This window comes from Pseudophryne corroboree, chromosome 11 (genome assembly GCF_028390025.1).
Source record: "Pseudophryne corroboree isolate aPseCor3 chromosome 11, aPseCor3.hap2, whole genome shotgun sequence".
Classification (NCBI taxonomy): Eukaryota; Metazoa; Chordata; class Amphibia; order Anura; family Myobatrachidae; genus Pseudophryne; species Pseudophryne corroboree.
The window spans coordinates 361,716,961-361,742,176 of record NC_086454.1 but is presented as its reverse complement, the minus strand read 5'-3'; the positions used below and the strand labels follow the sequence as shown (position 1 = coordinate 361,742,176).

General features: G+C 45.7%; 1 long non-coding RNA gene across 1 annotated transcript in view; it reads left to right on the top strand.

Annotated features, from left to right (window-relative positions):
* The window catches only part of LOC134970280 (uncharacterized), a 236,165-nt gene extending 214,081 nt beyond the window's left edge, over nucleotides 1–22,084 (top strand). Inside the window, exon 3 of the long non-coding RNA XR_010189758.1 lies at nucleotides 21,690–22,084. This is a non-coding gene — a long non-coding RNA (uncharacterized LOC134970280). The remainder of the gene's footprint in view (nucleotides 1–21,689) is intronic.
* The last annotated feature ends 3,132 nt before the right edge of the window (nucleotides 22,085–25,216 follow it).

The window sequence follows — 25,216 nt, the reverse complement described above, 5'->3', positions numbered from 1 at the left end:
TCGAAATCTCACCACTTTCCTTTTCTACAGTATATCCTTCTCTCAAAGTATGTCCGTCTCCTCGGGCACAGTTTCCTAGACTGAGTCTGGTAGGAGGGGCATAGAGGGAGGAGCCAGCACACACAATTAAACTTCTATAGTGCCCATGGCTCCAAGTGGACCCGTCTATACCCCATGGTACTAATTGGATTCCCAGTATCCCCTACGGACTACGAGAAAAGGATTTACCGGTAAGTCATTAAAATCCTATTTTCCTCATTATAGCACCTGCCTATTCGTTTATATTGCTGATACTGTCTGATACCTTCCTATGATGACACTTTTGCAAGGATACCGTACCTGCCTTATTGAATTTAGCAACTACTGCCAGCGGCCTAATCAGTGGGCGCACCAAGGAGAGGCAGCATGAATTTCAATGTGTGGGCCGGTGCAACCAGAGCAGACTGGTTATCACGTGTCTTATTCAGCAAACCGCTGTATGATTCAGGGCCCTGATATATAAACATATTAGATGAACCGTTAAGAATCCAGGAAGCCCTAATTCTAAACACAGAGAACGGTGGCAGATAATTTAGTTCGGATTACTACATTCTGTGGCTAACGTGGGGCTTTGAGTGTATGTGCCCACTTTTTAATTATCCCCTCTATGTGATCCGGGTGGGTGGTATAGGAGGCGCAGGGCAGAGAGTGGCATCTTTGCAGCTTTATCCTGGTTTTACGTTGCCGCAATTTGCTGCATTATACAGTGGAGAAAAGGATGGGGGCAATTTAATGAAAATGACGTCATAAAACGTCCAGTCCGCCCAGTTCACCGGGGAATTTGGCGGAATCTGAGAAGTCATTATATAACCCTCCATATTTTCCTGGTGGTTAGTAAATTTACTGACAGGTAACAACGGGTATGTCTCTTCAACAGTGCATGCGGCCCTTGCCATTTGTTCTCTAATGCTATTTAGTAGACCCTTACTCACAAACAGTGCCGTAAGTAGGGTGGTACAGGGTGGTACGGAGTGCCATTAAGAAATATGGTGGTGGTACTCAGTACCACCAGCCCACAGATGGGGCATAACTTATAAGGGGCATTTTTGTGTGTGGGACATAAAATGGTGTCAGTGGCATAACTGTGTGTGGCATAATATGTAATAGGCAGGGCCGTAACTAGGTGTGGGCCAGCGGTGCATTGCACACAGCACAACTCCACTGTGGGCGCATCTGCTGGCCCACACATGGGACATGCTTCCAGATTCCCCCAGTGGCGTCTGCAATGCAAAATACCGTACAGAGGTGGTGGGATCAGTATAAGCACTATGGAGCATTCCGCGGCGGCGTCTCCCACCTTCCTTCCCCCATGGCTGTGATTCTGCTGCCTCTCTGCTACATCCAGCCCCATCTCCTTTTTTCTTCCGGATGTGTGTTGGGCTGAGGAGCAAGCAGGGTTGGTGCTGCCATAAGGCCACTAGGGGACTCTGCCGAGGTTGGCTACTACAAGAATGAAGGATGTCTCTGAAACAAATAGTACAACAGTCAGATAGCTACATAAGGGACACCATGGACTTTCTAACCAAACTCTCCGATTTACCAAGTGGAGATGTCCGACTGGCAACTATGGACGTATGCTCGCTGTATACCATCATCCCGCATGAAGATGGCCTGCAAACATTGAGAGATGCTCTCACCGCCCATCCTCCAGTAAATCCTCCGATTGACTTTATTATCCAACTAGCCGAAGCAGTACTGAAGTTCAACCACTTTGCCTACCTGGATAAACACTATGCACAACAGTCTGGGACCGCTATGGGTTCAAATTTGGCGCCGGCCTATGCGAATATCTATATGGCGGCCTACGAGATGACGCACATCCTACCAACCTATGGGGCTCACATATTGATGTACAAACGTTTTATCGATGATATTTTCATCCTTTGGACTGGGACGACTGAAATGTTTAACCAGATGGTCCACACGCTAAATGAATTGGAAAGTCCGGTAAGATTTACACACCAGATTGATGACCATCATATCAACTTTCTTGACATCACAGTCACCATAGAAGATCACGTGATCAGTACCACACTCTATAGGAAACCCACAGATAGGAACACCCTTCTTCTATCTACCAGCCAGCATCCACCAGCACTCAAAGAGAATCTGCCCATTTCACAATTCTTGAGAGTTATGCGGAACAACACAGACCCAACGATCATGGAACAACAGCTACAGGAGATGTCACTGAGATTCCGGGAACGTGGATACACTGATGGATGTATACAACGATGTTTACACAAATCCCGTATGAAATTCTCATCATTAGACATTGCTACAACGAGTCCCAGCACCACCCCTGACAGAATGGTATTTACCACAACCTTTTACAACCACTCTGGCAATATTAGTAAAGCCCTCCGCAAGAGATGGCCTATCATCACATCAGACACCTCACTCAAGGCGAAAAATACACGACCCCCGATGATGGCGTATCGACAAGCACCAAACCTTAAACAACTCCTATTGAGACCAACAGCCACCCCTACTGTCTCTAGTAGGACAACATGGCTACAAGAACAGAAACCTGGATGTTTCAAATGCACTGGCTGCACCACCTGTCGGAGTATGCTCACTGGCCCAACCTTTCCCCATCCACATTCTGGACGTCCCATTAAGATTAAATACAAACTAAACTGCATTATGGACCACGTTATTTATATCCTTACATGTCCATGTGGACTTAACTATGTCGGGATGACTTCAAGACGTTTCCGTGATAGGATGGCAAATCACAGGACCACTATCCATCAGGCCATTGAGTCCAAGAAGGCAGAACAACCTGTACCAAGACATTTTTTGACTCATCAACACCAGGTGTCCAATCTCAGATGTAAACTGATTGATTGGGTACCACCGCCCGCTCGAGGAGGGGATCGTACCTTGGCACTGAAAAGAAGGGAGAGCTACTGGATCCACCGACTGGACACCATTTCCCCTAGAGGGATGAATGAGAATAACCCTCTCTCTATATTTCTCAGGTAGAACTGAGGACACTATTTAACCCATCTACATCTCCCGTCTTGGATGGCCCGGTGGATTGCCACGGCAGCGGCCTGCCACAGGCATGTCACGTTGCCACCCCGGGCCCAGGGTGACAAAATACACGCTATTAACTACTGTTGTACCCGTTGGGCTTATTCTGACTCAGTTTTAGTGGGCACTCCTCTCTATTGAGTGTTCCGGCCTGTTGTATGTATATGCTTTATATATATAATATATATATATATATATATATATCACTGGACTTTACATTGCACTATTTATTCTGTGTCCATTATACCTGTTTGGTACATTTAAGTCATCATCGGATTATTACTGTATTTCTGCCGTGGTGGGACGCCTACAGCGCCCATCACTACATATTCAATGCTGATTGAGGTTTATGACTAATGTGTGCCTTTCAGTGTTTGTTATGCTTAGTATCCCAGGTCCCCGGTAGACCACCTATTGCTCTGGACATCAGTGTACTGGCCATAATGGGTCGTTACACTGCGTGCCTTATTTCTGCATTTGCACCGCTTCCTGCTCTCGGTTGCCGTGCGGCTGGCCAGAGGGGGGCTAGAGGGTGATAAAGTGCACGCTATTAACTACCGTTGTACCCTTTGGGCATATTCTGACTCAGTCTGAGTGTGCACTCCCCTCTGTTGAGTGGTCCGGCCTGTTGTGTACATGTCTATATACTTATATATCACTGGACTTTACAGTGCACGGTTTATTCTGTTATGCTGTATTCTGTATTCACCATACCTGTGTGGTATATTAAAGTCATCATCTGATCAGTACTGTATTTCTGCCGTGGTGGGACGCCTGCAGCGCCCATCACTATGTATGTAATGCCGACCTAGGTTTATGACTAATGTGTGCCTTTCAGTGTTTGTTATGCGCAGTATCCCAGGTCCCCGATATACCACCTACTGTTCTGAACATCAGTGTACTGGCCTTAATGGGTCGTTACACTACGTGCCCTATTTTTGGCATTTGCACCGCCTCCTGCTATTGTTTACATTGATTATCTAGAACAGAGGTTCTCAAACTCGGTCCTCGGGGGCACACACAGTGCATGTTTTGCAGGTCTCCTCACAGAATCGCAAGTGAAATAATTAGCTCCACCTGTGGACCTTTTAAAATGTGTCAGTGAGTAAGTAATACACCTGTGCACCTGCTGGGTTACCTGCAAAACATGCACTGTGTGGGGTCCTGAGGACCGAGTTTGAGAACCTCTGATCTAGAATACCGTGCAGATCTGACAGCCGCACGACTTCTGGGCCTGACCGGAAGTGACATAGTGGCATTACGACATTGCCGTAGCGACCATATCGGCGCAACCGCGGTTGCCGTTCGGCTGGCCACAGTGGGTCTCGGGGGCACCCTTGTAGTATTGGTGACATGGATGAGCTACCATTCAATGCTCCTCAGCGTTTTTTGTGGATTTACACAGCGCGGCGCCTGGTGGCATGTGACTTCCGGTTCTGACCGGAAGTGACGCGTCCGGTCGCAGCTGCACTTGATCCACTCACTGATTTGAATGCAGGTATATTAAGGGGGCCTGGGAGGCTCTATACAGGTTCCTGGTTCCCATTATGTGCTGCTGAGGATGTCATTGCTGTTTTTGACTGTATATTGACTGTCATATACCTTGAGAAAGGTCCTAACATGGGACCGAAACGTTGGTGAGCCCTTTATTTTTTCTGTGATATGAAGTTACTTGGAACCAATTCCTTGAATAAATGACTGTAGTGTTTATACAAATTACGCAAGTCTGGAGAGTGCTATCTTTTTCCACTTTAATGTGGAGAAACACTGTATTATATATATATATATATATATATATATATACACGCACACACACACACACACACACACACACACACAATGGTTCTGAAAAATTATGCAAAGCTGAGTATATTGTAAAAGCAGTGAATGAATGCCTTATAGGGGCCCAATATATCAGAACAGCATGTACTGTACAGCAGGGCCGTAACTAGGTGTGGGCCAGCGGTGCATTGCACACAGCACAACTTCACTGTGGGCGCATCTGCTGGCCCACACATGGGACATGCTTCCAGATTCCCCCAGTGGCGTCTGCAATGCAAAATACCGTACAGAGGTGGTGGGATCAGTATAAGCACTATGGAGCATTCCGCGGCGGCGTCTCCCACCTTCCTTCCCACGTGGCTGAGATTCTGCTGCCTCTCTGCTACATCCAGCCCCGTCTCCTTTTTTCTTCCGGAAGTGTGTTGGGCCGAGGAGCAAGCAGGGTTGGTGCTGCCATAAGGCCACTAGGAGGCTCTGCCGAGGTCGGATACTACAAGAATGAAGGATGTCTCTGAAAGAGTCATCCTTCATCAACAACTTCATGATGCTGGTGGTAGCTGCGGGACTTATCAGTCACACTCGCAGCCACCACTGACGTGATGTCATGTGCTTGCACGTCCCTGCTCTGCAGTCACCTATCCTGCTCCCATGCAATGCTGCCTCCTGCCCTTCCCTTCCTCCCAGCCAGACACAGAGAAGCTCCGCCTCCCAGGTAAAGGAGGTGCTGCTTCTGGCCGGGGCTGGGAGCTGAAACTGCAAGAGAAGAGGATTCAGGGGGTTCACCAGCTGCCAGGCTCAGATTTGGGGCTGCCCTGGCACAGATCCAGTGCACTTTCCGGTGTGAGAAGCCATCCCATGCTCCTCCTGATCTGGTCAGCCTTACGTAGCTGCAGAGCTGGAGATCACCACGCAGAGGTGAGCAGGCTGGGATCTACATGCCTGGGGGGGGGGGGTCTTATATTTCTTCCTGCATCTGTCCCAGCATACCTTGTCAGCTGGTAGTGCCACTGCAGCATTACTTCTCTATAGCCCAGTTTACTGTATGTAACTAAGTGTTGGCCAGTGGTGCCTGGCACTGTGGGTGCAGGACCTCTGGCAACACCCACCTGGCCGTGCCGCTGCCACACTGTGGGGTCTGCAACCACCTGGCCACCCACCCCCTGTCACCGCTTGTCTGCAGTGCATTGCCCGGCTACCCTGTATTCTGGGGAGATGACATCTCTAGCAGCCTGCCCCCAGCCCACCTACAGTGTCCTGCACTGCAAAGAGCCGCAGCGCTAGGGCGGGAATGGGAAAGACAAGAGGACTGCTGGCTGGTCAAAGATGAGTATAACACACACACTTTCACACTGACCCTATTTTGAATATGGGGGGGGGGGCGCAGATGCGGTTTCTTGCACACAGCGCTAAAATGACTAGTTACGGCACTGGTAATAGGCATTATGGTGTGTAGTATAATATGTAAGGCATTACGGTGTGTGGCATAATGCGTAATGGGCATTACGGTGAGTGGCATAATGTGTAATGGGCATTACAGTGTGTGGCATAATGTGTAATGGGCATTACGGTGTGTGGCATAATGTGTAATGGGCATTACAGTGTGTGGCATAATGTGTAATGGGCATTACGGTGTGTGGCATAATGTGTAATGGGCATTACGGTGTGTGGTATAATGTGTAATGGGCATTACGGTGAGTGGCATAATGTGTAATGGGCATTACGGTGTGTGGCATATTGTGGCCTTGCCCCTATTGTCATGTAGCCACTCCCCTAATTTTGTATGACCACGCCCCCTCATGACACATGACCACGTCCTCTTTTTACCATCAGTACCACTAAGAAAAAATTTCTACTTGCACCACTGCTCTCAAATGAAGACTAACAGCAAAGCATGACTCCTGATCAATCGCCTCAAGCATGCTCCCCCCCCCAGTGGCAGAGGCAAGGAAATCTTTACATAAAGGTGAGCCCCATGAACCTTGCGGCCTTAGGCAGGAGCCTCCAATTTGTCACCGATCTAGTCTGTAATAACACTACCATGTAGCGCCCTAAACATGGCTCCAGTAGTACTGTATTCATTACATAAAGGCGAGCCACCCTCCCAGTTCCATATAATATATACCCCTCCGCTTTCTGCACATCTTCCCACCGGCTCCCCCGCTCACCTCCCTGCCCGCCTTATATATAATTCTGTTTACCCAGCTCTGGCTTTGCAAGCATCGCAGAGCTCCACTCATCTGTGTGTTTCCCCTCTCCTTTATTACATGTCATTTGTGCTGCGGTATAAACACATTTCCATACCCAACATCAAACAATACCTGTGACCTTTCTGCGAGTTGCTCGGGAGATAATTTAGCCTCTTTGTTGTGACAAAGTAATATACCTAGTGCCAGGTCGCAGGGACCCACTGATCAGCGGCTGCCTCCCACATAATTATTAAAATGACTGAGATGCTCTCTCTAACAGCTGATAAACATAACATGAAACTCGGAGAAATGGGGCTGGGAACGCTGGCAGGGGCAGAAATGCGCATTTCTAGCATCGCACAAAGAAGATTCATTACTGCGTTAACCCTCTCGAGTGTATTAAAAAATAATATATATCCTGGCATCTGCCTACGGTGGAAAGCGTCCCCTATAAAAAGTCTCTCTTTATTTGTTTGTTTGATAGACGTAGCTGGTTTGTGGAGTTTAAATGGAAATGGCTTAATAAATTCAGAATATGTGCAGAAATCAATGTCGGCTGTCTGTGGTTTGGAGCTGTATGTATCACACTGAGCACATGCCCGGGGCGGCGGTATTAAGGGCCTGGGGGCAACAAGCGGTTCTTAGTTGTGAGTCTGACTGTAATGGAACAGCGGTAAGGGGGACAGAAAGAATTGTAGATAACAGGGATAAATCTGCCCCACCTGCAGTGCACGTGGTTTTGCCTATTAGCTAACAAATTTGCTGCTGCGATCAGGTCTGAATTAGGTCCAGAGTACGGGAACGGAACCCTAGCGTTGCAAAGGGCTCGTATGTTCTTCACGGTGGTAAGCTGGTTCTAATTCCCTTTTGTCCTTTTTATTCCATTAGCCTTATATCAGTATACGCTGCTTTTTGTATATGTTTATAACAACAGATTGGCGCAGTATGGAGTCGCAGCTGGCAGACCCTTATATTCCCAATAGGCATCAAACTTACAGCGGCCCAGGTAGGTTTTTTACATTGGGCAATGGAGATGATCTATATACGGTAAGTGTCATTTTCATGGAATCTGTAGTGCTAGGATATGTGGGGGAACTATATACCTGCCGTACTGCTGGCTGGTGCAATTTATCAGTCTCCAAGACTTGATGAATATGGGGATCAGTATGAGATCCTGGTGCTTGAAATACTGATGCCGGGATTCCGATTTTGAAGTGTAAGGGGTGTTCTCCCCTCTCCCTAACCCCCTCTCCCTAACCGTCCCTTCCCGCAGCCTAACCCTAACCTCCCCCCTTGGTGCCTGACCCTAACCCCGTGTCCCCGCTGCCTAAACCTAACCCTTCCCGCTGCCCCCTCCTGCAGCCTAACCCTAACCCTCCGAGGGGAGTGTTTAAACCTAACCCCCCCACCGCTACCTAACCCTATCCCCCAGTACGCAGGCTAACCCGAAACCTCCCCGGGATCCTGACTGCTTCACAGGGAAATACTGTACTTTTGAATTACACATTTTAAAAACAGCGGCGTCTATTCATGAAGCAGCGCATACTCACCTACCTTACATTTCTCCTCTTCAAGAGAAGCCCAGAGAGGAGACGCTGCAGAAGACTTCAGGGGGCGGTCTGTGACATCATCAAGCCCCACCCCCACATTGGGAAACGCCGCGATTCGCGGTCCGCGGGAGGGGGCAGGGCTAAAATGACGCAATTTGCATCATTTTAACCCCTTCCCCTCCCCACGGACCTGCGAATACGGGAGATTATCTCCATCCTGCCCGCATCACTAGGGTGCGAGCAGGATGCAGGAGACCTGCCTACTCTTCCGGGGGTGCGGGGGGCTACCCCAAAAAACGTGAGCCTCCCACAGCTTCCGGGAGAGTAGGCAAGTATGAAGCAGTGGAGACGTGAGCCTGTGGAGAAGTTGCCCATGGCAACCATTTATTTGCTCTGTACAATTGGACAGTATGCAAATTATAAATGTTACTTAAATGCTGATTAGTTGCCATGGGCAACTTCTCCACTGGCTCACTTCTCCACACTTATCACTGCTTCATGAATAGACCCCAATGCATGTTTTGTTGAGCTCTAAGGGGTCTAGTCATAAAGCAGTGAAAAGTGTGGAGAAGTGAGCCAGTAGAGATGTTGCCCTTGGCAACCAATCAGCATTGAAGTAACATTCAGAATTTGCATACTAGAAAATAATACAGAGCAGCTGATTGGTTGCCATGGGCAACTTCTCCACTGGCTCACTTCTCCACTCTTATCACTGCTTCATGAATAGACCCCCTAAGTGCTGATAGACAGTTCTTGCCTAGTGTGTAGAGTTCTGTCGTTTTCACAGTATTGTAAGTCAGGGGTCACAGGTGGCAATTTTTCCCTGACATGTGTCTAATAGGTTTACTTTGGCCTTGCACTATGACAGCCCCCACTGCAATCCATTAATATAAATATGCAAAACTATTCTGTTATCTGTATTATTTATCTGTATCACATATTTAGAGAGTGTAATAGCCCTTTTTCACTGCTGCTTCAATCCGGGTTATTATTTCCGGGTTATCCTGGGTTACGGCTCGGTGTGAAAATAATCCGGGTTCAGTGACCCTGCAATCCAACGCTGGTAGCTATCAGGGTTCCCAGGTTATGGGGCAATGTGAACATGGCTTGATACCCGTATTCGGTGACCGGGGCTGGACCTGGGATTGCGGGATGAAAGGGGTATTAGCAGAGCCCTCATCACCCACTATACACAGTATGCGTGTTTGTGTAGGTCTCTCTTATACTTCAGTGTACAGTGTTATGTGCAGGGCTGCAGAGTGTGTTGGCGCCATATACATGAAAAATACTTATGTGATACCTTTTTTATTTAAAATCATCAAATCTCAATATATTCATCATTTGCAGGAATCTTCCGTTATAACTGAGCGGGATTACTACAACAACTTATTGGGTGGTAACTGACCATTTTCTGGGAGTGTCAGGGCAAACGAAGGCGTTCCCGAGCGTTTTCAGGGAGGGTGTGTGACGTCAGCTCCGGCCCCGATCAGCCTGTTCTCATTGCACTGGCGGAGTTGTTGGCAGAGTATTGCGGTGCCTGCTGTAGTTACGTTAGTCCACACACTTAAAAGAGTTAATAGCAAACAGGTTTATTTGAGGTACACACGGGTGACTAAGGGGTACATTTACTAAGCAGTGATAAGAGCAGAGAAGTGAGCCAGTGGAGAAGTTGCCCATGGCAACCAATCAGCACTGACGTAACATCTATAATTTGCATACTATAAAATGATACAGAGCTGCTGATTGGTTGATGGGGAAATATCTCCACTGGCTCACTTCTCCGCTCTTATCACTGCTTAGTAAATGTACACCTTAGATACGCTGTAATAGTAGGCAATTGGCCCCTTATAGCAGACAGCGTACCACAGTGTATTTGCGGTACTTATCAGTATAGCATAAGTGGTTGCGGTATGACTGCGGGGTATGGCTCCGGTGGTAAGACATGGAGGACTACACGTCCGTGCAATCTGACTTCCGCTGTGAAGAAGGAATGCACCGCCCGGATCTGTCTTTAGCTCCGGCAGCGCGGTACATGTAGCACACGGAGAAACGCTGAAGTCTCTCTCTTTCACAGCTCTCTAAGATGGAGGAGCTCAGTGTTGGGCTCCGCCTCTCTGAGACACAGACACTAGAGGGACAAACACTAGAGGGTGCGCCCATGAGATCCTATGCATAAGGAGACAGGTACAGAGCGCACCATTATCTAACAGGAGTGAGTCCTGGGCTGCGCAGAGACTGCACACAGTGGTACAAAACCATTCACTGGTGAGTGTGGTGCGAATGGATTTGCAGCTGACCGCTGACTGAAGGATTTTTTGCAGCTCGGCGTACACATGCGATCGCACACTTGCACAGCGAATAGACACTCCCCTTGGGCGGCGACTATTCTGAACGCAGCCCAGCGATCAGGTCTGAATTAGGCCCTTAGGCTTATGTACTGCCAACTGCTAAGTTGTGGTCACATTTACACCAACCTCCTCTGAAGAGTGGGGCTCTGATCAGCAGGAGGTTGCAGTAGTCAAGGAGGGAAAGGGTTTGTGAATAGTTGAGTATTGATGCATTCTCTAAGAGCTGTTGGCATATCTGGTGTAAATGACAAAACTCCAGACAATAGGGGGTATATTTACTAAAGAGCAGGTTTACAGTGGTGGAGATGTTGCCCATAGCCACCTATCTTCTAGATAATGCTAGATAAGAAGTAAAATCTGACTGGTTGCTATGGGCAACTTGTCCACTTCTGTAAATCCACAATTTAGTAAATATATTCCTAGGACTCATGAACTAACCTTCTATTTAGGAGTGACCTATCAGCATTTAGCTTTTTCATGTCTAATGCAAGTTACACAATGTCCGATTTGCTAGTGGTAGGTTGTGCAGTACTGACCCCTCAGCCATCTTTATCTGCTCCTACAGGGCCTTTCATTTGCCCACAAACCAAAACTCGCAGATCATCTACAGTGAAATTCAAATACTTTGTCTTAATAGGTGATTATCTACCAGCTCTAATTGCTAAGTGGCTATGACCTAATGTGCGTAGAGCGGCTGCTGTGTAGTCATTGGGGTATAATTAAGGATACACAAAGTAACACAGCGAGTGAGGCACATCCTTGTTCAGCAGGAAACTGTAAAACCTTCATCACACGTCAAGGACTTTACCCGAGACCTTCGCTAAGAAAAGAGGTGCTGCTGCTGCTGCAGGGTTTATCCTCCAATCTCCGTATCATTTATCTGTATAGCTGGACAGCAGCTGATTGGTTAATCTTTTTGGAATTACACACAGATTAACCAGCGCGTGTCTTCCTCCATATTTCACACAACATCTGTAAATTGGTTGGTCACAAGGAGCCATAACCCGGCTCACTCAGTGTGCACTGTTCCTGAAAGCCAAGGAACAAGGTTTGCCATGACAGAAAAACAAACATGGCTGCCAGTGGTGAAGGCTTCAGATTCACCCACGTAAAATGTTCTTATATAGCTACAGGTTGTCAATATCACGGCTTTAAACCTCCCCTAAACTATAGCGCTTGGCAGGGTTCCTGACACGTATGCGATCAGACAGGCTGTGGCGTTGGGCTTCAGCAGTGGCAGAGAGCTGACAGACTACACTGGGGACTCAACCTGCGCTACTGGGAGCTGTGTGTAGTATATGCAGAATCTCATTGGATAGCCCTCAGGTGTCAGTCAGATCTTCATTCCCTTGTTGGCAGGTCTGACCGTCCAATGCAGCAAAGCAATGTGTCTATGGAGACCAATGACTGGATGTTTAGCGGACAGATGGATGCACTTTCTTACAGCAGCCCAAATAGAGACACACCAGTCCAGTGTATTTGGTGATAATAGTCTTAGCTATTTATATTTGCAGCAAAAGTAAAACATAAACATAACTCCTAGCCCGTCTGGGCACTAACTGAAGGACCTATTGTCCATCTCGCCAAAACAGCAGCTCAACACAGCACTCACTTCAGGCAGTAATGGTGTCACTCTCTGCAAGTCAGCATCTTGCTCTACAGGCAATGAGAGACTTCCTGTCCAGGCTGACTGGCTTTTATCACACCCATTAGGTGTTAGCATTGATTAGCCTTCTCTGTAGCTATAGACCATCAAGACCGGAACTGGACCTAATTGATGGAGCCCACCCTCTCTCTCCATCCATACTCCCAGGACCCTTTAACTGGTTTTATCAACAGCTCAAACTCTAAGTCTGGGGGGTTTTAAACAATAGGACAGAAACTTTGGACATACTGTATATACCTTTTCTCAAACACAGTTCCACTGCTTTTATCACATAAGATCAGGGGAGCCTGCAGATCCAAGGTGCAAGTAGCCTATACGAAGTGTTAGATTCAGACGTGCCTGTGCCTGACTTTTTGCAAATTTGTTGGCTGAAGCGCAAGGGTGAAATATTAATATACGTCTACAAGACGGCAAAAAATAATGCTGAAAAAGTTGCATTCAAAATGGTTGCTTTCTCTTAAATGGTTTGGATTGTACAGCGTCCCCATGAACAGATGCTGCCTCTACTGTCTGCTGAGCAGCCGGCGTGGTTCCCTTTACAAGAGCTCTCCTGCCATAATTCAAGCCTGACCACTTGGCCTCCGAGTTCCATGCAGTTCAGAATGCCAATGTCTTGCAGCTTTCACATTACTGTACATGCGCTCATATTAGTCTGCTCCTGCATAAGCTTTATTGACTTTAGTGCAGCAGTCTATTGATTTTAAAATTCTTTTACTGCTTTATGACTGTACGTCTGGCAGAGCTCCCAGCTACCTTTAGCGGAACAATTTATCTGCCCAATCAGATCACACCGTCTGCCGATGGGAAAATTACAGACATCCCCAACTCGACTCGGAAAAGGGACAGTTGTTCTTTGAAAGCAAAATTCCGCTTTAAGACGTGATGTCAATTTGGTGGGGGGGAAAAAAATTACTTTCTGCTCTCTGATGTCATCTTACCCATCGTTAGATCGTTAGCTCTCTGTATTAGTAACTGTCATTTTTTTTTTTTTTAATTCGTTACTGCTGTACAGAGTTGTATATATTTGAGCACCTGTACATCACGGTCACTCGGCCCCCACTTTATCACTCATTTTATTCATTTTCTGTGCAGAGTCGGTCTGCGAGCAGCACATTATTCTCATCCGCGTGTGGAGCTGAAGTTTATCTTGTAGCAAGAGACGTACAGCCGGCGAGACGTGAAAGATTGTAGGGTGATTGTTCCATCAATAAGGGTTAATTCGATGCCATTCAAATAGCGATAGGAGCTTATTCCTCACACAGATGGTCTCTCTACGACGTGAAAGATTTCTACTGCTGGAACTAAGATTGTCCTATGGAGATATTGTTTTAAAAGTAATCTGAAAATGTTCTTAAATATTGGCATTCTTTCACACAGGGTCAGCACTATAATGAGGCACCAAGGTTTGGGAGGGGGGGGGTGCTTGAAATACTGAACGTGTGACAAAATATATGAGTTACAGTAGTGCCGCGGTCTTGAATCATTACGTTTCTCAATGAGGAATACTGCAAATATTATTAAATTAATTTGTGTTACCTGTCTAGTTTAGGTCTTGTGATGTGATCGTAGACATGGTTGCACTTTGTAGGTCCTCATATTTAGGGTTGGCAGCCACCAGCACTGGTTTTGCCAATCACAATGCCATATATAATTAGATTTGGTACTGGACCACCAACCCGTGGCACCCCCGCCAGTTTGGGAACCACTGGGTTAGTGTCATCAGAAAAATATGGACACCTTAATTACAGCATGTATAGGGTCATCAATGCAAAGATTATAAGATTATAAAGGACAGCACCCAATATTGATTCCAACAGAATGTTTCACAACCGATAACTGTGGCCTGGCCTTACAATATTTAATTTATACTTTCCATTTGATTTGTTCTTTTTAGAAATGCTTAAACCAGCGCGTGTTGTTTATTGAGCCGTTTCGTCAAATCAATCAGTACAAAAATTTCCAACATTTCCTATAATTTCTCACATTTTATATTGATTAAAACAAACTCGAAGTACTTTGCTCTCCACCAAATCAGTGGCGTGTCTAGGAGTCCTGGCACCCATGGCCAAGTTAAGAACAAGCTCAGCTGCGTTGTGACGTCATGGCATGGCACTGGGTCAGAACATTATGGAGGCTCCGTAACCGAGCCCAGTGCCAGGAGCGCTGACCAAAAGGCTAGAAAGGGGTCATTTGCTGAGAGCCTTCCACACCAGGTTTAACATTTTCGAGTAGCTAAGCAAGGATGCGCATCCCCCTCGAGTACCATCCCAGCTAACTGGCACTTACGGTCCTGCCACCAAAATCTCTCAGTGGTGCAAGGATGGATGTAGGCAAGACTGGCACAAGCTCAGTAGCATTTGTAGAGGTTCCTATCTATCCTGGAACCATACCCCAAGATGGTGGTGATACCATCATAAGTAAGGGAGCTTCTCAGTAGATTGTCAGGTCCTGTAGTTACTAACAGCCTCGTTGTGTGAATGTTATAGCTTCATCCTCATACCCAGACAGTGTGATGTAACCATAGGGACTTGTACGCTATGCATTGGAGTCAGAGTATTTATTACCTGATGTCCTACACTGTCTGTCTCCACTACCACCCGAGTCCCTCCAATACTCTGAACTTTAACACATCGCTGCCTTACTCAACTCAGGCTGTTCCTGCTACAGGGTTTGGAGAAGGTAGAAAATTAATGTTTAGGCTAAGATGGTAGTTATGTCATCTCAACTCATTAATATTAATTTACTTATCGTGAGTGTGAATAACTTGTTTTAGTTGATAGTTTAGTTAATGTTGTACTTGATGGTTACATTAAATTGACTGAGGTACTAATTAAGTCACCTGTGCATTCTGTTTTAAAGAATATGTTACTATTCTTTGGTTTCTAGAGCTATAAATATATATATATATATATATATATATAGAGAGAGAGAGAGAGAGATAGATAGATAGATAGATAGATAGATATTTATTACATTAGATGCTATTGTTTTATAAAGTTTAGTATGGCTTCTGGGTAAAAAATAAACTAGCTTGCTGTTCTATGAAGTTAATAGTCTGGTTTACAAAATTATATTCGCTATTTCGGCTTTATAAAGTTTATTGTAGAGTTTCTGAGATTTTGTTTTTAAAAATGACATTCTGTTACTGTTTTATGAAGTTTACAGTTTCATTTGTGATTTGTATTTTTATTTTTATATATTCAAAAACATAAAAATATTAGATTTGGTGCTACTACGTATAGCGTTTTATAACAGAAGCGGCAAGGTGTCATGGCGCTTTGTTTTGAGAAGGCGTTCCCCAAAATAAAAGTGCTTCTTAATCCCACCCACACGTTTCCTATCTACAGAAACAAATATCAACAGCCTAATGTTCTGTTTAAAGGGGACATTTTTAAAATACTTTATATATATATATATATATATATATATATATTTATATATATTTATATATACATAGAGAGAGAGAGAGAGAGAGAGAGAGAGAGATGTTCTACAGCTATCAAGGGCCACACTTGGGGGCCGGATGTAATGGGGTCTGTGTTGACCGTAGATGCAGGTTGTCTGACACATTTTAAAAAAAAAAATTTAAGAGCCCTTTTTCCTTGTAAATAATTGCCCCTTGAAAAAAAGTCTGGGTTCATCCGGCAACCCGCACCTCTGACCACCTCGGATGACATTATATTCAACCCTTGGATTCTCCCATAAAAGAAGAAATGAAGCACAAATATCTTTGTTCCAGCAAGTGTTTCATCTGAGTTTATGTAATAACCAGTGAGGAGGGATTGTGGTTGGAGTGATGTGGGTGCAGCTGGAGTTACCTTCTTGATGGTCCTATTTTCTCATAGGCAGCAACTTCCAAATGTGACACGAAATTTGTGGACTGTATTTTAACCAACAAGAATTGTATTTATTTTAAGCAACGCCAAAAAGCTTGAATGGGTCGATGTTATCAAGTATGTCTGATTCAGAGATGTTTCACCGAAGATTTAATTTTGACATAAAAATCTCAAGTGACATTAACTATTACTTCAGACTTTGTTACACCAGAAATAGGATATAATGGAAGTTTCATAGACTAATATTGCAAATTAAATACGATATTCTCCCTAATTCTGTAAATGCACTGTTTGAATAGATGACTATGGGGGTTATTGGGAGTTGTTAGCAATTGGGCAAAACCATGTTGCACTGCGTGTGAGTCAGATGTAACATGTGCAGAGAGAGTTAGATTTGGGTGTGTTATATTGTTTCTGTGCTGGGTAAATACTGGCTGCTTTAATTTTATACTGCAATTTAGAATTCAGTTTGAACACCCCCCACCCAAATCTAACTCTCTCTGCACATGTTACATCTGCCCCACCTGCAGTCCGACATGGTTTTGCCCAGTAACTTGCTGTTTTTTTTTTTGCTTTGCTTACAAATACGAATCAGGCTTAATGGCTTGTGTGTGAAGATAGCTGGTATACTGTCACCAATCCTTGGGCGGGTTACTGGGACAGTTTTCCCTCTGAATGCAGGCACAACTGATGTACAGTATGTATCTCTCTAATCTCTGCCATTGAATCACTGCTGTGTACTACAAGTCCCAGCATTTCTCTTAGCGACGCTTGTGTCTGTGACTTTGCTTTGCTTTCTGTCTCACATTGGGCCGCAGGTAAAGTGCAGTCAGATTTGCAACCATACTATTGCAAGTATACACACAGCTTTAGAGTTACACCATCCGCACCTACATCTACACCGCCGATACTGGGTGCAAGAGATCCACTAAACCGGCATCCCCTGGCCATATGCCCACCTCACAATGGCTGGAAACACACGCGCAGCACTCTCACAATGCGCCCACACATGCACTATTTGCTAATGATCGCTGGATGCGGCCACAAACGAAGCAGCGAATCAATCGGACTCTCTCGTTGCTCGTTTCTCTGCAACTCTGCTTCTGTGTCCTTCCTGCCCCGGTGGGCCCCACTGCCTGGGGCCCCATCTCTTCCTCTAGGGATCAGGTTCTGGACTGTGCACTTATATACATATATACTTTACCTTGTACTGCACAGGACTATGGTCTATTTTCTACAGTACATTGCTGTTACTAATCTGATACAATGTCATGTATGCACTAGCAGTATTTACTATATGTATTTATCAAGGGGCCCAGACAATGCACTCTCTCTAATTGTGGTGGCTGGCCACACCCCTTCTGGATACTAATGTAAAAACAATTTTTGATGACCCAAAGATGTGCGCAAAAAAGCAACTTTAACAAGAACAATTCCCTACACAGGTGTCACCACACCCACCAAACTCAAAATGTATATATAGAAATTAGGGAAAAGACAACTTGTATAAGCGCTACTGGTAATAAAATAAAAGGAAATTATACATTCCTTATATATCCTTGAGCTCTTGTTCCTTATATTTCTTCTTCTTCTTCTTCTTCTTCTTCTTCTTCTTATTATTATTATTATTATTATTATTATTATCCTTTATTTATATGGCGCCACAAGGGTTCCACAGCGCCCAATTACAGAGTACATAAGCACATAATCAAAACAGGAAAACAGAGACTTACAGTTGAAGACAATATAGGACAAGTACAGGGTAACTAAGCATAACTACATCAGTAGACGACATAGATAAGTTTCAAGGTGGCCAAAAAACTGCAGGATTTGGGGAGTTGAGGATTATTAAAAGGATAAGCACATTCCAGAGGGGTTCTCATTAATAATTTGTTAGATTCGATGAACATGTGGGAGAAAATAAATCAAGCAATGTGTAATATTGTCAACAACTGGAAAATAAACTATATCCAGCCCATAGGATCCCACAGTGGTGGTGTAAAGATATATCTAGATGATCAACCGCGTACCCCAACTCACACGAAAAACTTGTGGATTATGTACATAAAGGTTTCTTTAATCATTTCTTAAGATCCCATGTGGATATCACCCAAATGTATGAGATGCGTACCCCACTCACTTATAGCAAGGAGGTGTGAAAACACATAAAGGTATCTGTGAATTGCATAGTTGATAAGCGTACCACACTCACGCAGAAAGTAGTGATATAAATCCTATCTGGGTTTCTTTTATTCCACCGTCTCAAACAAACGGTTTCAGATAATCCAAACGGAAAAAGATATACAAAATGCAAAAGGTGGTATATGCCAGTTCACAGAAAAAAATATTTATTAATTACAAAAACCCCAAAGTTTGGGGTAAATCAACATCCAAAAAAAACTTACACAAAAGGTAAAAAAGACTCCAATAAAAAAAAAAACAGGAAAACCAAGGAAAAAAACAAAAAATCCACTATGTGAGGAGGAATCCGGACCCCCCAAACAAACAAAAAATCCGGGATTTTACCTTGAGTTCCTGGTGATAGAATAAAATAGTGTCACAGTGTCCAATTCTGTCAACGCGTTTCGGCTCAAGTTTTGGAGCCTTTGTCTGTCTGCTTAACTTTCCCCTGTTACTGATCTGTCCTATTCTCTGCTGTGTATGTGTATCTGTGTCAGTGCTGGCTTCTCTTACCGCTTACTAATTCCCTAGACTCTGCAACATTGATAATGTAATACTGTGGCTGCGAGTTCTGTGTCACCTGCCACGTTACTACCAAGCACCAAAAAATGCTCCAGTGCAAGAACGTTAGATAGAAGGCCCATTGCCAATTTAAGCAGAGAATTGTCCATTTGGGGGTGACACAGACAACATGGTGGCAGTGTGGGGGGGGGGGCACCTGCCCAGGGGGTCAGTTGAGATAGCAGGGAGCAAAGCTCTGAGCCTTCAGCTCTGATCCAACTTAGGGGTCTATTCATGAAGCAGTGAAAAGTGTGGAGAAGTGAGCCAGTGGAGAAGTTGCCCATGGCAACCAATCAGCATTGAAGTAACTTCATACTTGCCTACACTCCTGGAATGGCCGGGAGGCTCACGAAAATCGGGTGTCCCCCCGCCCCCACACCCCGGAAAGGTGGACAAGTCTCCCACTTTCCCTGCAGCCCCTCCGCACCCCCCCCTTCATGGCCACCCACGGCAAAGAACAAGTGGGCGGTCTGAGGGGATCCGATGATATGATTCCCCCTGAATCACGTCATCGTAGCTCTGCCCCCCCCTTGCTATTCAGTGCCTATTTTCTCAGCACTGTATAGCGTGGGTTGGAGCCATGATGACATGATTGTGATGCTACGCTCCCAGACTGCCCACTTCCCCGTCAGCCACACCCCCGGAGTTGCCTCCTTGCCAAGCCCCCATGCACCTACAATGCTGGAGGGGGCAGCAAAGTAGTCAAGTATGAGTAACATTTATAATTGGAATACTATAAAATTATACAGTGCAGCTGATTGGTTGCCATGGGCAACTTCTCCACTGGCTCACTTCTCCACTCTTTCCACTGCTTCATGAATAGACCCCTTAATGCTTTTGGAACTTCCATGGGAAACCTCTGGACCTGACACCACTTTGAGCACCACTGCTGTTGGCATTAGACTGTGGGAACTAGTACAGCAGAATGCATTCTAGAGCACTCTCCCTAACTGCACAGGTAACCAAAATAATCCGTAATGAAATGATGACTGTGATGCTGAACCAGCTCCATAATCATTTGCGCATAAGCGAGATGGCAAATACCTAATTACTGTTATTCAGATTTACGCGTTTTACAGTAAGTGTGGATTTTGCTATCATTATAAGCTAACAAATGCTGCCAATAGCGCCCCTTACCCTGCAGCGCTATGTGCGGAGCACACTCCGCACACACCTACTTACGGCCCTGTGCACCACATCCTGCACTCATTATAGATACACACGTGCAAAGGTGTCAGGAAGAAAGTGGATGGATCCCTAGTTGTAGTTGAAGTGATAGTTTTAGCACGTTCGTCTTTTCCGCAGCCATATAGTAGTAAGGTGGCAGTGGGAAGCTCTATATTTTTCTTGGGTCACATTTATAGATGTTAATGTTATATAACATTGATATTTGTGCGCATAAATTGTCTTTCATACGTCATTCTGAATACCGGGGTACTCTTTACATGTGGGTTACCGCTTCTGTCACCTCATTACCCTCTTGGCGCACCTGTGTGTAAGCAACTAAGAATCAGGTCCTTTTTGCGTGGTGGAAGGAGTATCTGCAATTTACCACTTTTCTAGGATGCCCCCAATGATTGTGCACTTTTGCAGCCGCTGATCTCTCACGGCCTGATTGTGAGTCAGACGCATCTGCGGCTGCTACCCGGCCTGACTGCGGCAACCTGATTACAGCCTTCTGCTGCTGCCAGTACCCATTCGCTGGCATGTGGATGGCCAGTCCGCCCACTGTTTTACCGTTTACTGCCACAACGGTCATAGTTAGTATCGGGACTTACACTTGCCCCATGAGGGTGCCATCAGTAACAGGGGTCCCACCTCCGTCCACACGCTCCAAACAAGCATGGACGTTTGCCTACATGGATCTGTTCATGCCATCTGCATGGTTACCACTGGTGGCATCAGTGCAGTCCAAAATTCAAATAGGGGAGCCCCACTATATGCCACTCCAAACATCGCCGTCCGGGACTCACTGGCAGTAGGTGTGGCTCCTCTACTTTAATTTTGGACTGTGATGCAACCCCACCTCTGGAGTTGCCACTGGTTACCGCCCAGAAATGCAAGTAATCTATCAATGGAAAGATCAATCCGTCCGTACAGCACATTCGCGGTTAGCGATTACTGTCTATGGTGTGTGTGCAGGTATCCGCAAGATTCGCTTGCATTTGGTCTGTGTTCAATGCATATTCAGGGCCCTTTAGTCTGTTAAGCCACATCCTTATCTGTAATAATAGGTTTATAATGTCACAAAACTGTATTTATACACTGTGCCGCATTTCTCCAGCCTCGTAAACGAGCCTTGATATGCCCTTTAATGTACCCGTCTTCAAACCTCCGTATAGTCATCTCTGTCTTCTTAAGACACAAATTATACCGCTGGCACTGTGTAAGTGTCCTGCGCTTACTGCTTGGAAGATAGTCTTGTATTTAGCCGAGACTTTTATAGGTGATGCAAAATATAAAACTGAGAATTTCTATTGATTTTTTTTCTCTTTTTTCAGGATCTTAAAGTCTCCGATAGTGGCTGGGTGAACATTCCCCAGGACCTCACGCCCTCTCTTTGGTCTCCAATGCTAATATGCAGTTCCATAAAAAAAAAAAAAAAAAAAGCTAACACCCCCCTGAAAAAAAAAAATCCTTTAAATTACTTTTGAAGTAAGTAATGGGAACCAGGAGAGAGTGAATAGAGAAAGCCTCAATGAAAATGGAAAGCAGGTATAGAAAACCGTGCATCAGCAGCAAAAAGGGGGAACCAGATAGCATTCAGTTCATATGCAGTGGGGCTAGAGCTACAATTTCAAAGAGTAGAAAATATTTTTTATGGGACGCCGCGGATTTGATTGTAAGGACAGCGGACGCTAAAATGCAAATAGCTCTAAGAACATTTTTTTTTAAAGTAGCACAAAAATGTAAAAATAAAAATAAATATCCTTAAATAAATAGCAGTAATATTATTTGAATTTTGTGTATTATTTTTTTCTATTGTACTAGGTAAAACAGTGCAGTTTTCATTTTTAATGCATCAGTGCACGTGTTTTGATGAATTCGTGGGCATTTCTGCCCAGTTTTGGCGCATTTTTCGCACATGCCGATTTGACAAAAGAAAAAGTGAAACGGCGTGGGCGAAAACAGATTAAAAAAGCTGTCAAAAATGCCTGCAAATAAATACCCTGTGTTTAATTAATGCCGTTTTTCGACCAGTCGAAAAAACAGCACTTTATTGAATACCCCCCTTAGACTATCTTCTACTCCATACTCCCTACAACGGCACCTAACCCTCGGTTTCTGCCTCCCTGATACCTTATCTCGGTATCCTGTCCCATGATACATCAGTGTTTTTATATACCCTATACTTGTCCTGCGTTGTCTTGTACTGTAAGTCGCTGTTTTCTTGTTTTCCTCATTTTTACTTTGTTGGACGCTGCAGAACCCTTGTTGCGCCATATAAAGAAAGAATAATAAGAATAATAGTGACAAGTAATGATAGGAGCCAACAGATTGTTGTAACAAATGTCCCAGATCGAAGGGAAGGAGCTGTAAGAGCCTACACTAGTTTATTTGGAACCTCCCTTAACAATGGGCGGCTGGATTTTTCTTCATCCACAAAAAGGCGTTGAAACAAAGCTCAGAATAGATTATTCCTATCAGGCAGAGAAAAAATAATCCTTTATAAATCACGTTGGTATCGTTGGGGTAAGAATGTGATACGGTAGGGGTGCAGCGTGACTGGTCGTTAATATCTTAGTGGTTGTAGCATGTTTGATGTATGGAAACATGGGAAATGCTTATTGACCACTGCTCACAACAAGCTCCATCTACCAAAGCTTCCGTTTTCCCGGTGGCATATTTTATGTATTGTCACGAATGTACCTCTCCTGCGATGTCCCGATACGTCCCCTATTGTGTTGCCGGTAGCCTGACTATACCGGCGACGGGCTACTGACTAATGCACCTGCGCTACGGCTATCTGTGTGCGATACTGCAACCCAGCGGAGACGCAGGCAAGCCCGGGAGCTGGAAAATCTTTTCCTGGGTCACTATTGCCCCGGCGACTATACCGCTAACGTCATCCATAGATGTGCAATTGGCAGTGCTTAAAGTGGTCCTAGAGAGGTGGTGGAACTCACCCCCCTCCCCACGGCGCCCACGAAATAAAGGTATTGCGCGCGCCGTAGGCGCGCGCAGCAAAAGGGTGTGTGGTCTCAAAAAAGAAAGGGGCGTGGTCACGCAATAGTAATAATGCCCACAGTAGTAGTACCCAAGTGGAAATTTTGAAGTGGGGGTATGGAAAAGTGAAGGGTGCAATTATGTGCGCGCCTTCGGCGCGCGCACTCCTGACAAGGGGGCGTGGCCACGCAAAAGGGGGCGTGCCCTTCAGTGTAGTTTACCACACCATATACCCCTTATACACATTATGCACCACAATAGTAGGACCCCTTTAACATTATAGCTCACAGTATGAGCCGAAATTCACATTTATACCACACAGTATGAGCCAAATTCACATTACACCACACAGTATGAGCCAAATTCACATTACACCACACGGTATGAGCCGAAATTCACATTACACCACACAGTATGAGCCGAAATTCACATTACACCACACAGTATGAGCCGAACATCACATTACCCCACACAGTATGAGCCGAAATTCACATTATAGCACACGGTATGAGCCGAAATTCACATTATAGCATACAGAATGAGCCAAAATTCACATTATAGCACAGAGAATGAGCCGAAATTCACATTATAGAGTGACAGAGTGACAGAGAGAGTGACAGCAGGGACATGGAAAGTGACAGCAGGGATATGGAAAGTGACAGCAGGGGAATACAGTAGGGACTAGGGAGAGAGAAAGGCAGCAGGTTAGATTACCTGTTTAGCAGCGGCGGTGGTCTGCGGTGCTGTGGATGAGTAGGCTGTGGTAGGCGTGACGTGGAGGCTGTGGGCCTCGGAGATAGTGCGGAGGAGGAGGCTGTGGGTGCGCAGAGGTCCGAGGGCGGGGCGGCAGAAGAGGCTGAGGGCGGCTGCAGTGGATCTGGAACCAGGCTGGCTTTATTATCCCTGCCGCCGCATCGAGCTCCTGTGACCACGGCGCTAATATTTCAAAACTGCTGCGGACCGGCAGCCAATCAGCGACAGATTTGAACTAGTAGTGCCGCGGTCACAGAAGCTCGATGCAGCGGCAGGGATAATAAAGCCGGCCTGGTCCCAGATCCGCTGCAGCTGGGAGTCTGGAACCTGGGCTTCCAGTGCGGCGGCGATGGTAGGGGCGGAGCGACGGAGGGCGGACCGGGAACGCAGCTTCTTTGTCGGCCCATACAGTAATGCCCCCAGCAGTAGCATCCCTTATACAATGCCCACAGTAGTAGTGCCCCTTATGCAATGCCCCCAACAGTAGTGCCCCTTATGAAGTGCCCCCTTTACAATGCCCTCATTAGCTGTGCACCCCATCAGTAATGCCCTTAATGGTAATGCCCCTGTGTAGTATTGCCCCTAGTCGTTTAGCCCCTGTAGTTTAGCCCCAGTAGTCATGCCCATACTGGTAATGCCCCTGCAGTTATGACCCCAGCAATTTACTCCCCCCCTCTAGTTTAGCCTCTGAGTGGTAATGCCCCCAGTAGTTTTGCCCTCATGTAGTTTGCCCCATGTAGTTTAGCCCCCAGTGGTAATGCCCCCTGCAGTTGTGCCCCCAGCTGTTTAGCCCCTGTAGTTTAGCCCCCATGTAGTTTGCCAAAGTTAGTAATGTCCCCAGTAGTTTGCCCCCTTGTAGTTATACCCCCAGTAGTTTAGCTCCTGTAATTATGCCCCCTTGTAGTTTAGCCCCCAGTAGTAATGCTGCCAGTAGTTTGCCCCTTTGTAGCTTGCCCCCTTGTAGTAATGCCCCCAGTAGTTTGCCCCTTGTAGTTTGCCCCAGCAGTAAAGCCCCCAGTAGTTTGCCCCCAGTACTAGAGCCCCCCAGTAGTTTGCCCCTCTGTAGTTTGCCCCAGTAGTAAAGGCCCCCTGTAGTTTGCCCCCAGTA